We start from the raw sequence: 12,568 nt of genomic DNA on the forward strand, positions 1-12,568 counted from the left end.
CCATTGACTAACAGGCCACGTCTCCATTAGGAAGCTGCCTTGGCGGCCTTCTGTGCGCTCCCCTTCTCCATTTTGCTGTTTTGGGGTCAAGGCTGTTAACAGCCCATCGTTTATCGCTTCCCCATGTTCCCACTTATACAAACACATCTCCCTGAGTTACTGGCTCTTGGGTGTGATAGGTGTTTCCAGAGGCACCCTCAAGAATACGCCACGGTTGAGTAGCCTTGGCCCTTGGCTCACCTTCTACCTGTAGATTCTCTCTCACCCCTTTTTGCTCTCCTACGAATATTGATCCAATAGCCCCCCCCTCTACCTGCTGTGTCATCGTTCTTTGCCTTTCTATTTGCTGTCGATCACAGCTCTGGGGACGTCTGAATATAAAGAACAGTACATTTTGTTTAAGAAAATCCTCTTGAGGGGATCCCTGGGTGGTGCAGCAGTTTAGCGCCTGCCTTTGGCCCAGGGCGCGATCCTGGAGACTCCGGATCGAATCCCACGTCGGGCTCCCTGCATGGAGCCTGCTTCTCCCTCTGCCTGTGTCTCTGCCTCTCTCTCTCTCTCTCTCTCTCTCTCTCTCTCTCTCTCTATCATAAATAAATAAAAAAAGAAAGAAAATCCTCTTGACACCACGTCTCCTTTAGTTGTCTTTTCATCTCTCTGCTGCTTTTTACAGCAGACTCCTGAAACAGTGCTCTCTGTCCCCTCCTGTGGGTTCTCCTGTGTTTGCTCTTAACCCCTGCTGATCCCACACGGCTCTTCCCTCACCGTCCATTCAAGCAGCTCTTGGCAAAGCCGCCGATGACTTCCACGTTGCCAAGCCACATATTTCGCTTGCAGGCTTCATCTTACATTAAGCCATCAAAATAATTGGAAATATTTTAACCGTTCCTCCCTAAACTGATTTACTGCTCTGCATTCCGGGATAACTGGGTCTTTCCCACATTACTTCTACTCTCTCTCTCTCTCAATGTCCTGTGCTAGTAGCTTCACTCACTAAGGTTTACAAGTTGCAGTGCCCTGACCTCAGACCTCTTTACTATATTCACATTTTCAGGCTATTCAAATAATTCCACACATCTTAATGTCACCTGCATGCTGACCCTACTCAACACCCTCCAGTGGTTCCCACTTCACTGACAGTCAAGAGCAAAGCCTTACCGTGGTCGGCAAGACACTGTAAGCTCCGGGCCCAGCTCCCTTTCTGACATCACCTAATTTCTACTCCATATGCTCATTTATTATTTATTTTTTATTTTTATTTCTTGCCACATTGGACAAGCCATCAAGGTCACATGTTGGGGACTTTGTGTGTCTTGTTCCTTCTGCTTTCTGCCAGAGACCCACACTGCCTCACTTATTTCAGGCCCCTGATTAATACCGCTTTATAAATATGGCCTTATCTGGTTACTCTGTATAAAGCAGTGATGTTCCCCGCCTCTGCGCCCCTTGGTCCCCTCACCCTACTTAATTTTGCTTCAGGACACTGTCAACTTCCAGAACTCTATACATCCCATTATTTACTTATTTATTTTCAGTTCCCCAGCTCCTCTCTGCGAGACTGTAAGTACTCCAGGAAGCCAAGAACTTTCCCCCTTGGTCTTTTCATTTAGAAGGCCCTGCTTCCACGGCACCTCTGCTAAAGACTAAGCACTCCAGAACCCTGGTTAACTGAAAAAAAAAAAAACAAAAACAAAAACAAAAAAAACTAAGGAATGTTCATTTGCATTTCCTGGTCTGTGAATTACCTTTGTGCATTTTTTAAATTGTATTTTATGACTTCTTGGTATGTAAGGAATTTTAACATTTCCCCTTTTCATGACAACTATTTTATCTTGGTTATCATTTGTCTTTTAATTTAGTTTTAAGGTATCCTTTGCCATATTTAGGACTTTACTTTCCAATATCAATAAAACTGCCCAATTACAAAATAATCGTAAGATAGAAGGAAAATGTGTCAGAATGATGTCTTCTCATGCCATTTGTTTCTCTCGACTCCATAGAATATGAGCACCTTTCCAAAATGAAAAAAGAAAATATCTACAACTCCAAATTAGAAATGTCTAGGATAAGCTAGCATGCTGAGAAATGACACATACTGCCTCAGGCCTCACAGAATAAAAGTTTCCTTAAAAGCTCATGTCACTTTTTGAGCAAAATTTTGTCAAACATTTATTATATGTAAAAGAGTAAGTAATAGAGGTAATATTGAAAAATAGTGTGTGTGAGACCTTATGATAAAAGACGGAATGTGTTCTTGGTGTCCAACAAGGGACTATAAAGGCAAAAAGCAGCAAAATGAATGCATATACCTGCGTGTAGCTACAAATATCTAGATGTGTGTATGTGTGTACACGTATTCAGCCTCCAAATTTTGGTGGCCAGACTTCGCATCTCCCTCCTTTAAGCTCCATAAAATCTTCAAATCCTACCACGTTTCCTAAGAATGAGGATCATGCTTTTCATACACGGAAAATATATATGTATGTATGTGTGTATATATATCCATGATACATTTACATACATATTTATACATGGTATAGATAGATATAGATATAATGCTGAGCTAGAATCAAAGTTGTTTGCTATCCCATAATGCTAATTTTTCAAGGGTAAAATTGTTTAACCTGGTCTCTTTAAAAAAAAGGTTAGTCTGGTCTAATTCTCAAAAAAAAATCCCATTCAAATAATGTTGTGACAAATTAATGTCTTCAGTTTTGTATAGATTAAGATGCCAAAGGCAAATATTTATTAGATATTTCAGTAGACCAATAGCAAATGTTCTTGTAGAACTTAAGAATTTACTGGATTTTTGATGATCACATTACTAATAAGTTATTCTGGGGTAGTTTCCAAAGTTTCAGTTAGGTTCCTGAATTTCATATGCATCTTTGCAGTGTAATATATAAGGATAATTTTTAATGATTTTAGGCCTCTTAAATATAACGTAAATTCTGGTTAAGAGAGAAATATTTTTTTCAGGGCATTTTAAAAGACATGAAGTCCAATTTTATTCTGGACTTAATTCATGATTCTCCTTGCAAAATTGCACACATTAAAATTCATTCCAGTGTCATGTCCCAACTTATATTAAGGATTGCTTCCAGAGTCTGCCATTGAATAGATATTTGAAGATATCTCTCTCTGTTTCAGAACTCCAGAAGGAAGCCCCTGACAATGTTTTTTGAAACACTAAGATAAAGGCATCTGTTTCTTTGTGAACTGATGATTTCTCCTACTAAGCAATAAGAATCAAGTGTCTGATTATTATTTTTCATTCCATCTGTCTGAAAGAAGCTGAGAACCAAATTTACAGCAATAATTTTGGAATTTTGCTAATAATATTATTCATATATGTTTATATTTAGTAATTTTAATCATTTAAATAAATGTATTTATTTTGAAGTGTATTATGAAATTCTATTCAAATTTATTTTTAAAATTTCAAATATTAAAATTAGCAAAGACATACCATGACTTTCAAATAACATAGCCTAATGATTACTTTTTTCATTTGAGATCACAATTCATATTGTTTAATATTTAATAATTAAACAATTATTGTTTAATGGTTCTTAATGTTGGTTTTTAAAAAGTTCTTGTTGAAGAAACATAGCTTTAATATTTTTGAATTGCCACAGTACATCTATATCTGTATACTTTATTCTCTTATGAAAGAAATGCTTCCTTCCCATTTAAAAGAAATAATTTTAGGATTAGAAAAAATATTGGATTACCTCAACTGGCAGATGTTTTAAGTATTGAAAAAGAAAGTTAATACAACTATAAATGCACAAGGAGTAAAAGTAACAATTTTGAAAGCATATTGAAGAAACTTTTGTATTTAATGGTAGGTCACTCAGAAAAAAATGTTCTACTTCCCATGATTCACTTAAAGTTTAGTTGTGAAAAATGAAAACGATTTGCCCTAAGCCATTTCTCATTAAAAAAAAAAAACCTGAATTTTAATTTCTTGCAACAATCTTCTCAGAGCACTAATTAAAATAAAACCTCCAATTAGTTTAATTTAAAATAATTCCTCTTGAAGCCTTAAGTCTCCTTGTTACTGGCTGACATGCCAAATTTGTATAAATAGATCTTTTTCTTCATCTCAACGTACACATTTTTTATATCCTTAGGAAGATGTTGTTAGCGTAACCTCTGAGTCTGGAAACTTGGAAAGTTATATAACATTCAAAAATATAAAGAAACAAAGAATATTTATTGGTTTACTAAAATCATTTTGAGAGCCTCTCCAAAGTGATTTGCTTAAACTATCACTTATTGTCGACTATGCTAATTTTAAGACATATTGTTCCAGAAAGGCACTGTATGATGTTATCTGCATACCCATTGCAGCTACATACATAGAAGTGTGGTATGTACCCCTGAGAATGCCCATCATAGGTGCCTAATTAGCTGCTTGGGGCCATGGTGGTGATTTCATAATAAGGACAGCACCCTGAACTCGGTACGTGTTGAATCACTGAAAATTGATTGATTGATTGATTGATTGATTGAGTCTGAGCCTTCCTATGCAAATTAAAATGTGCAATCCAGAAACCAAGATGCCTTACTCATGTCTTCTAAATATATTCTTTCTAAAACATGTATTGTGGTTTACTTCATCAGAGTGTAGCCTATATAAGTCTGGTAACAGTATATACCAGAATTCACCTGCGGAGTTAGTAATAAGATAGGTACGTTACTTTAAATATGCATCTTGTTTGCATTAAGTCCTGGCATAAAAATGTTTACATTTCCTCCCAGAGTCCAGACGCTAACTTTCTTGGTGCTTAAAAGAAAATGATACAAGATTCAATAAAAATCATATTGGGGAAATGTTATTTTAGCTAATTTGTATTAAACAGACTCTATTATCAGACTTCCTGGTTGGAAAGTCCAGCTGTAACACTTCCAACCATGTGACCTTAAAAAATGATCCTGACATCATTAGGCTTCTGTTGTCCTTAAAAGTAAATGATAATAATATTATCTATTGCAAGAAGTTTCTATGTCTTACAGGACAATCCGTGAAGGGTACTAGATTGCAATGCAGCTTGAAGGACGGTTTGGTAAGGTTATCAGTGAATTCTTGATACAAATTGCCTGTCAGAGAAGTTCCTCACCACCTGCCTTTGTACCCCCCCACACACACTCAGCCATTGGCTGGGGGGCAGCCTGGGAGAAACATGGGAAGTGGAGCAACAGACTGCAGAGCACATCAGCTGGAGCCCTTGATCCGTTCCATTTCCTGCAGTCACAGACCTGAAAAACACATTCTCATTGTCGCCAGAGTCCAACCCTTGAGTCACGCAGACCTAATCCTTCACACAGGTCTGGGAGGCAAGTCTTCCACGGGCCCCACACATCCCTCTTCCTGAAGAAAAACTTCCAAAAGGAGAGGAGGTGCATGGTGCATGGATGAACCTCAAATCTCTCGCTTCAGCTGTTCTCTGGGCTCCGAGTGACACTCCTCTTCTCTCTCCTGTGCATTGACGGTCTCCCAGGGCACCACAAATGTGGCTGTGATGCAGCCATTATTGCTTTTCAATTTGCATCCAAATACTGAGTGAGCCATCTGTAAACCCAATGCAGGCTTTTTTCCTGCTCTTTTAGCTGGTCAAACAGGACCTCTCATATACCCACAGGTGCAAGCTAAGGGCGAGATGGCCTAAAAAGTTGAATTCCTGCTATCATATCCTTTTGGTAATCTGGGTATTTTCCTCGATGCAGAGAGAATTTGTACATACGACACACGTATTCCTTTTCCTGAAGTGTTTATGTTGGTTCCTAAATCAAATTCAGCTTAAACATGAATATATCCTCAATCGGGTAAAGGATGCAGAGTTGGGGCCCAGGTGATCTGATTCTCATGGTTATGTAACAATACCAAATATCTAGGACTTAAAACAATAATTTTATTTTGCTCACAATTTTGTGGAACAAGGATTCGGTAATTGGTTGGCTGGGCAATGTTTGCTTGGGGTCTCTTCTGCTGATGTCATCCAAGAGACTCAATTACATGCTTGTCAATTGTTGGTTGTCAGCTGCAAGCTCAGTTTAGGCTGTCAGCTGCAATGCTTATTATCCCAGTGCCTTCAGCACGACAAAGCTTAAGAGAGTCCTACTTCCTACCTACTGAGCTTCCCAAGCAGAGTTTCTGGTGAGCGGGGATTCCAAGAGACTCCGGAGGAGGCTGGATGGTCTGCTGTGATCAAGCCTAGGAATTTATTCAGTATTATTGTCTCAAAATTTATTACACCAGACTATGACCTCTAGGCCAGGATTAAGGAAACGGGACATAGACTCCACCTCTTGATGGGAAGAGTGTCAGACATTTCAGTGCCATCATTTAAAACTACCACATCATGTTTCCTGCATAATGCATCTGCCTCCAGCTTTGCAAAAACCAGGGGGAAAAAAAACATTAAAATAAATCAAGCAGCTGTGTCAATAAATCTTGTACCACTGAGTTTCATACCCCCAGCTAGTTTGTATCCTGTGTCTCGCTGCATATTCTCATTTGTGAGAGCTTCGACTAACCAGATGGCAAGATGAAGAGAAAAAGCAAAATGCTTAGGTGAATTACATACAAAATAATCAGGATTAATCAGTAACTTTAGCATCTATATTTAAAATAACTGTTCATGGTATTTTATGGGTAGATATAATCATAATACTATGATGCTTTAACTTTGTATGTATGATCAGTTCTATTTTTTTTTTTTTGCAAAGATTACTAGTAGGATTTTACAAAGCCCCCGGCTTCACTTTAAATGAGCTTACTGATGTATATATTATTTATTTATAGATCAATCAACAAGATAAGAGGGTAATTTCTATACCTATATGATATACAAAGTCATAACTTATTTCAAGTGGCTCAAGTTAAACAAGAAGAACAGCACTTCATATTTTAGTGTCTGATATTGGTTTTTGCATTAAAAGGTTTAAATTCATAGAGCTATATGAAAATGCCTTTATCTAAAGCATAAGTGAGTCTTTCAAAGCTAAAGTAATCCTCCACACAACTAATTTTTATATTCATAATAAATGGATCATGCCTTAACTCTTTGAAAATACTGCACCTGTCACTCCTAAAAGTTTAAAATTTAAGATAAGCAATACCACTTTACAGATAAGGAGATCTATCTATCTCTCTACTAGATAGATATTTGGATTTTGTATATCTAACACAGAATTTTAATATTGTAGAATTTTTTTAAATCTATGAAACAAAGTCAAAATATATACAAGGGGGATCCCTGGGTGGCACAGCGGTTTGGCGCCTGCCTTTGGCCCAGGGCGCGATCCTGGCGACCCGGGATCGAATCCCACATTGGGCTCCCGGTGCATGGAGCCTGCTTCTCCCTCTGCCTGTGTCTCTGCCTCTCTCTCTCTCTGTGTGACTATCATAAATAAATAAAAAAAAATAAAAAATATATATATACAAGGTTATAGTCCTGTTTTTGGTAAAGGTCACACAGCGAAGAAAAGAGATGTGTTCAATCATTTTTGTGTACATGAATTTTTCTTTTTTATTCCATGAAAAAAGTATTTTGTGTCACTTGTAAACTTTCCATAGAGATATTTTCACAATTACTGTTTGCTTTTACTAATATTCATGGCATGAATAAATTTAAGAAGCAGCTAATGTTTCATTTAACAGAATTTTATATGGAGATTGTCTTTATTTTTCATTTAAAAAATGTCTGCTTTCACATAATCCTCCTTTATCCTATAAGAGAAATCCCAGAGACATATAGATTAAATAAAAAAGATATTCCATAAATTATCACATATTTTATTTTTTTATCACATACTTTATACTTGCTATCTTAGTCCCCAAGTCAGTCTGAATTCTAGCCTTTATTTCACAGAAGAAGTCAAGATTAAAATAGTAACATTGGACGCCTGGGTGGCTCAGTGGTTGAGTGTCTGCCTTCAGCCCAGGGAGTGACCCTGGAGTCGCAGGATCGAGTCCCACATCGGGCTCCCTGCATGGAGCCTGCTTCTCCCTCTGCCTGTGTCTCTGCCTCTCTCTGTATGTGTCTCTCATAAATAAATGAATTTAAAAAAAAAAGCTTTAAAATAGTAACATTGATGATAATGATGATAATAAACAGAGTGGTCCCTGATCACTTGGAGGGTGATACAATCTATGAAAGCAATAGATAAATCAGCTCATTACTAGGAAAGTTTGGCTATGTCCACACTGGAATAGGTATAGGCTTCTCCTACATTGGCTCAAGGTTCATATTGGGTTGACAGATTTTTTTAACTTTCTTCCTGGACTCTTTTGTGCACCATATGATGTATCATAGGGTCAGAGGTTCTAGGACCACTCCTCCAATATGGCAACCATACACCTGATTGCTCTTGGAAGACATAATATAGGTTAGGTCTCATTTTAGCCTGTGGTGACAATGCAATATATTTTAGGTGTTTGACATTCTATGACAGCATTCTTACTTTTTGAAGATTTCCACAGAAATCTTCCTTCTAAGTGTTTCCTTAGAAAATGTTTTCCCCTCAAATTGAACAATTTACTTTTCAAATAGTAAACAAGACTCATATAATCTGGAATCTTATAATATGGAAAAACTATCCAAATTTGAATATTTTTAAAAATATAAATTGGCTAAAGCTTCAAGAAAAAAAAGGATCAGTAGCATCTACATTTAGGATTATTGTGGAAATAAATCAAGATGACTGAAAGAGTTGGTGTTCAATGGATCATTAAAATTATAAGTCACAAAATTTATATTTTACTCTTTATAAAGTAGTATGGTACTATAATTATTTAGAAAGAAAAATCTTAAAAATGTCCTGGTAGAATGATTCTACTATATTTATCCTTAAATTATTTGGGCACCATTTGAAATAAATTAACTTCTTAAAACAAAAAAATTTAAATAACTTGTGCATTTTTACTATATGCCCTCTAAATATGGCATATGCTAGTCTTTAGAAGCAGAATTTTTTAATGGTTTGAAAATTTTGAGATTTCTGAAGTCCAGGATCCTGAGAAACTAAAAGAAAACTGCATATAACCAGGTACTAGTGACCTGTGTAACCTCTAAAGAGGGTTTTTGGCCATTCTCAGAAGAAAGTATAAGTAATAACAAGGTATCCCAAGGTCCTGGGGAGACCAGAATACTTTACATTCATTTGGTTTTTCTGAGGTCTTAATCTTGGCAAGATCTGAAAGATGGCTGCCACAGCGTCTAACAAGTCAAACCGGCCCGTGATAAAGCCATAGTTACTTTTTCCCTATGCTAGTTTCCTTCTAGCCTAATTTGGAAAGGCTTGTTACAAGATATAAACCTGACCAGTCAAATTAGTGCAATCAAATCAACTCTGACTCTCAAAATAGAAGGAAGAATTCAATAGTCTGACACTCCTTTATCACTGACACTTTCTTAATAAGAAACCATCCTAATTTTAAGGGGATAGTGGTAAAAGGCATTTTTCTCAGCAAAAGAAAAAAAAAAAAACATAGGTCCTTCATTTTAGAACTGCACTATGAGATGCATGCTGATCTGCAGTATCACATTCCGTTCTCACAGATAGAGTCTGTCCAGGGTCACAGCTGTCATGCAATTATGAAGGAAGAGAATCTCCTAGTAATATTGGAAACATTAAAACACTGGTGTCTAGGCACTGACTTACTCCATCAGAGGCAAACACAATGAATAAAAGGGCTGTGGTGCGCACATTCTGACCAGAACTAAAATAAGGGCGCTATTAAGGAATTTTGCCAAAGTTAACCTTGGTATTTGTACAACAGAAGCCTACTGTAGTTCACATACGGACCCAAAGGACTGGAATCGGGAAAGAAATATTTTAAGAGGGCACTAAGTCTTTAATCTTGTAGTATTAGTGATCCAAGCAGTGAGAATAACTGAAATGGCTAATTAAATTATGTTAACTCCGTGTAGATTGCTGACTTCTGGAAATCACAGAAAGCAAAGTTTAAGCATAAGGCCATGAAAGGACTCTGGGAAGAAATTCACACTGACCACACTGTCCATTTGTTTGCATAATGGGAAGCACAGAACTTCATTATGGTGATAGCAGATCGTTTTGCGGAAAATTTCCTAATAATACATCAAACAGTTAAGTTGATGGGTGCTATGTTAACGGCCAAAGTGCTCTCAAGGCCATAGTGCTCAGTCTCACCACCTCGGTAGGTTAAAATGGCATCAGTATCTGTTAAGCTACATCAATATGATTCTAGAAATTATTTTCATGTTCAGTATGGTTCCAGGAACACTGAGAGCACTGGGTGGGGATACTTTTACAGGAAGTTTGGGAGCCTTTGATGTCATAGGCCTCCCATATTTTGCATTTGCAGGGATTACAGTGAAAGGCAAATTTAGGGACTTGGGGTTTATTTCGGTCTAACCAATGTTTTAGAAAGAACTGGGTTTAAAATGAAATCACATCTACTTATTCTAAAGATTTAGTGTTCCGATGAACCTGATAGGGCACAGGTCCTCTGAGCTCTCTGAACCAAGACATTACCTAAGACACAGACATTGTTCAACCTCCCTCGGGTTACTCTGTCAGAGTAACAGCCTGACATGCTGACATAATGTTACCCTAGGGGATGAGCACTGGGTACTTCGTTTTGTAGAATTACTTTCTGCACATGTTGGCTTGTCATAGTTTTAACCTCCAGTTTTCTCTTGAATGTGTTTTTGTACTTGTCCTTTAAGGTCTGAAATGGACATAAGAAAAGACAGCTTTACTTTGGATTGTGGTATGATCTTGGTAAGATGATGTCTCTAAGATAAAACAAGGATGATTCCATCGTTTATTTTTTTCATTTCTAAAGGAGTTTTACTTATGTCCTTTAATTTCTTTCTAGGGATTTAATAATAGGAAAAAAATTATGGTGAATTAAATGTAAGGCATTACAAATTTTGACATTGAATTAAGGTTAATTTTATAGGGTCATGTGAATAATTATATAACCCCGAGTGGGTCATAATAAACCTTGTACCTGGGAAAAATAATTAAGGTAAGAGCAGAAATAGGGAAAATTTTGGCTCTAGAAAAAGAATAAGGCTTTGGATTTGTGTAGCTAGTATGTTTGTCTAACCTATTTCAGGTGTATCATGGGACAAAAAATGTACAACTGAACCCTACTCCTAGAAGTGAATCAGAAAATAAGAATAAAATTATTATGCTAAATTGATCTTCACCTTCCTTAAAGAGCATAGCCACAATGCTGGCAGTCACTGATTTGTTGTTGTTGTTGTTGTGATGCCCACTGATTAAAAAACTAAAATAGAGGGAACTGTATGAAATAAACAATTACCTCTTCTTCCCTATGTTCTTGATTACAAAAGAAGGCTCTTCTCATCACCTCCCTGGAGAAATTACTAGCCAAGAAAGACTTTTACTTGTATCATCCCATGGGCAGAGGGAGATCTTTTCTAAATGTGGAAGTGTGCTGAACAGAAACAGAAACATGACAGGCCGCTCACCCAAAATTTAGTCTGGATTTTGGGACTGATGATGCTACCCACACATACCAAGAAGCCATGTTTATCGTTCGTATAATGAACCTTTCTGGGGAGAGAAGTGTTGGCCTCCGCGGGTCAAAAAAAATGGCTTGTCAGAGTACAGGAAGTTGACTTTGTGTGTGTGTGTGTGTGTGTGTGTGTGTGTGTGTGTGTAAGAGGTAGGTGGGATGCAGGTCCCCACACATGGGCTCGGGGTTGATTAGTTTGAACTTCTGGTTCCCAGAGAAAGGAGCGCCTGATCTTTCTTATCAGCTTGCCCAAAGGTAGGGCAGGAAAGGGGAGGGTTGGGTTTGGAAAGCAGACAGTAGCCAAACATAAAAAGTGAAGTCATATCCTTTATTATAAGGTGGAAGAAAATTTTATTTGAAAAGAATTCCCTTCAAAAGAGAAAAACAGAGGAACCTGGGGGGCTCAGTGGCTGTGTGCCCCCTTTGGCTCAGATCATGATACTGGGGTCCTGGGATCGAGTCCCGCACTGGGTTCCCCATAGGGATCCTGGTTCTCCCTCTGCCTGTGTCTCTGCCTCTCTCTCTGTGTCTCAAATAAATAAATAAATAAATAAGTAAGTAAGTAAGTAAGTAAATAAATAAATAAAATCTTTAAAAACAAATAACCCTTCCCCCCAAAAAAAAACAAGAGTGAGAACATGTCATAGCAAGACAACTGTGTGTCTAAGAGATTTGATGTGCAACATACAATTTTTTTCAGCAATACAGTTTTAGAAGATGAAGTTGAAGTTCTGTTGTAGAAAGATGGGGTATGACCAGATTTGACCACCTAAAATATGATATTTCAGAGAAGAATAATGCATATTTTAATTGAATAGTATATGACAAGGTTAAGTACCAGGGAAAATATCATAAAATTCTGTATCTTTCTGCTTTTCAGTTATTTTTCCCTTATGTTGACCATTTCAAAGCAATTTTTTTTCAATGCAAAATCCTGTTTGTCTTATTTCATTTTATTTTCTCATTTTATTGTAGACAGATGTTGATGCTTAAAAACAATATACTGGAAGTATATAGTTGACTGTT

Source organism: Nyctereutes procyonoides, unplaced genomic scaffold (assembly GCF_905146905.1).
Source record: "Nyctereutes procyonoides isolate TBG_1078 unplaced genomic scaffold, NYPRO_anot_genome, whole genome shotgun sequence".
NCBI classification, from domain to species: domain Eukaryota; kingdom Metazoa; phylum Chordata; class Mammalia; order Carnivora; family Canidae; genus Nyctereutes; species Nyctereutes procyonoides.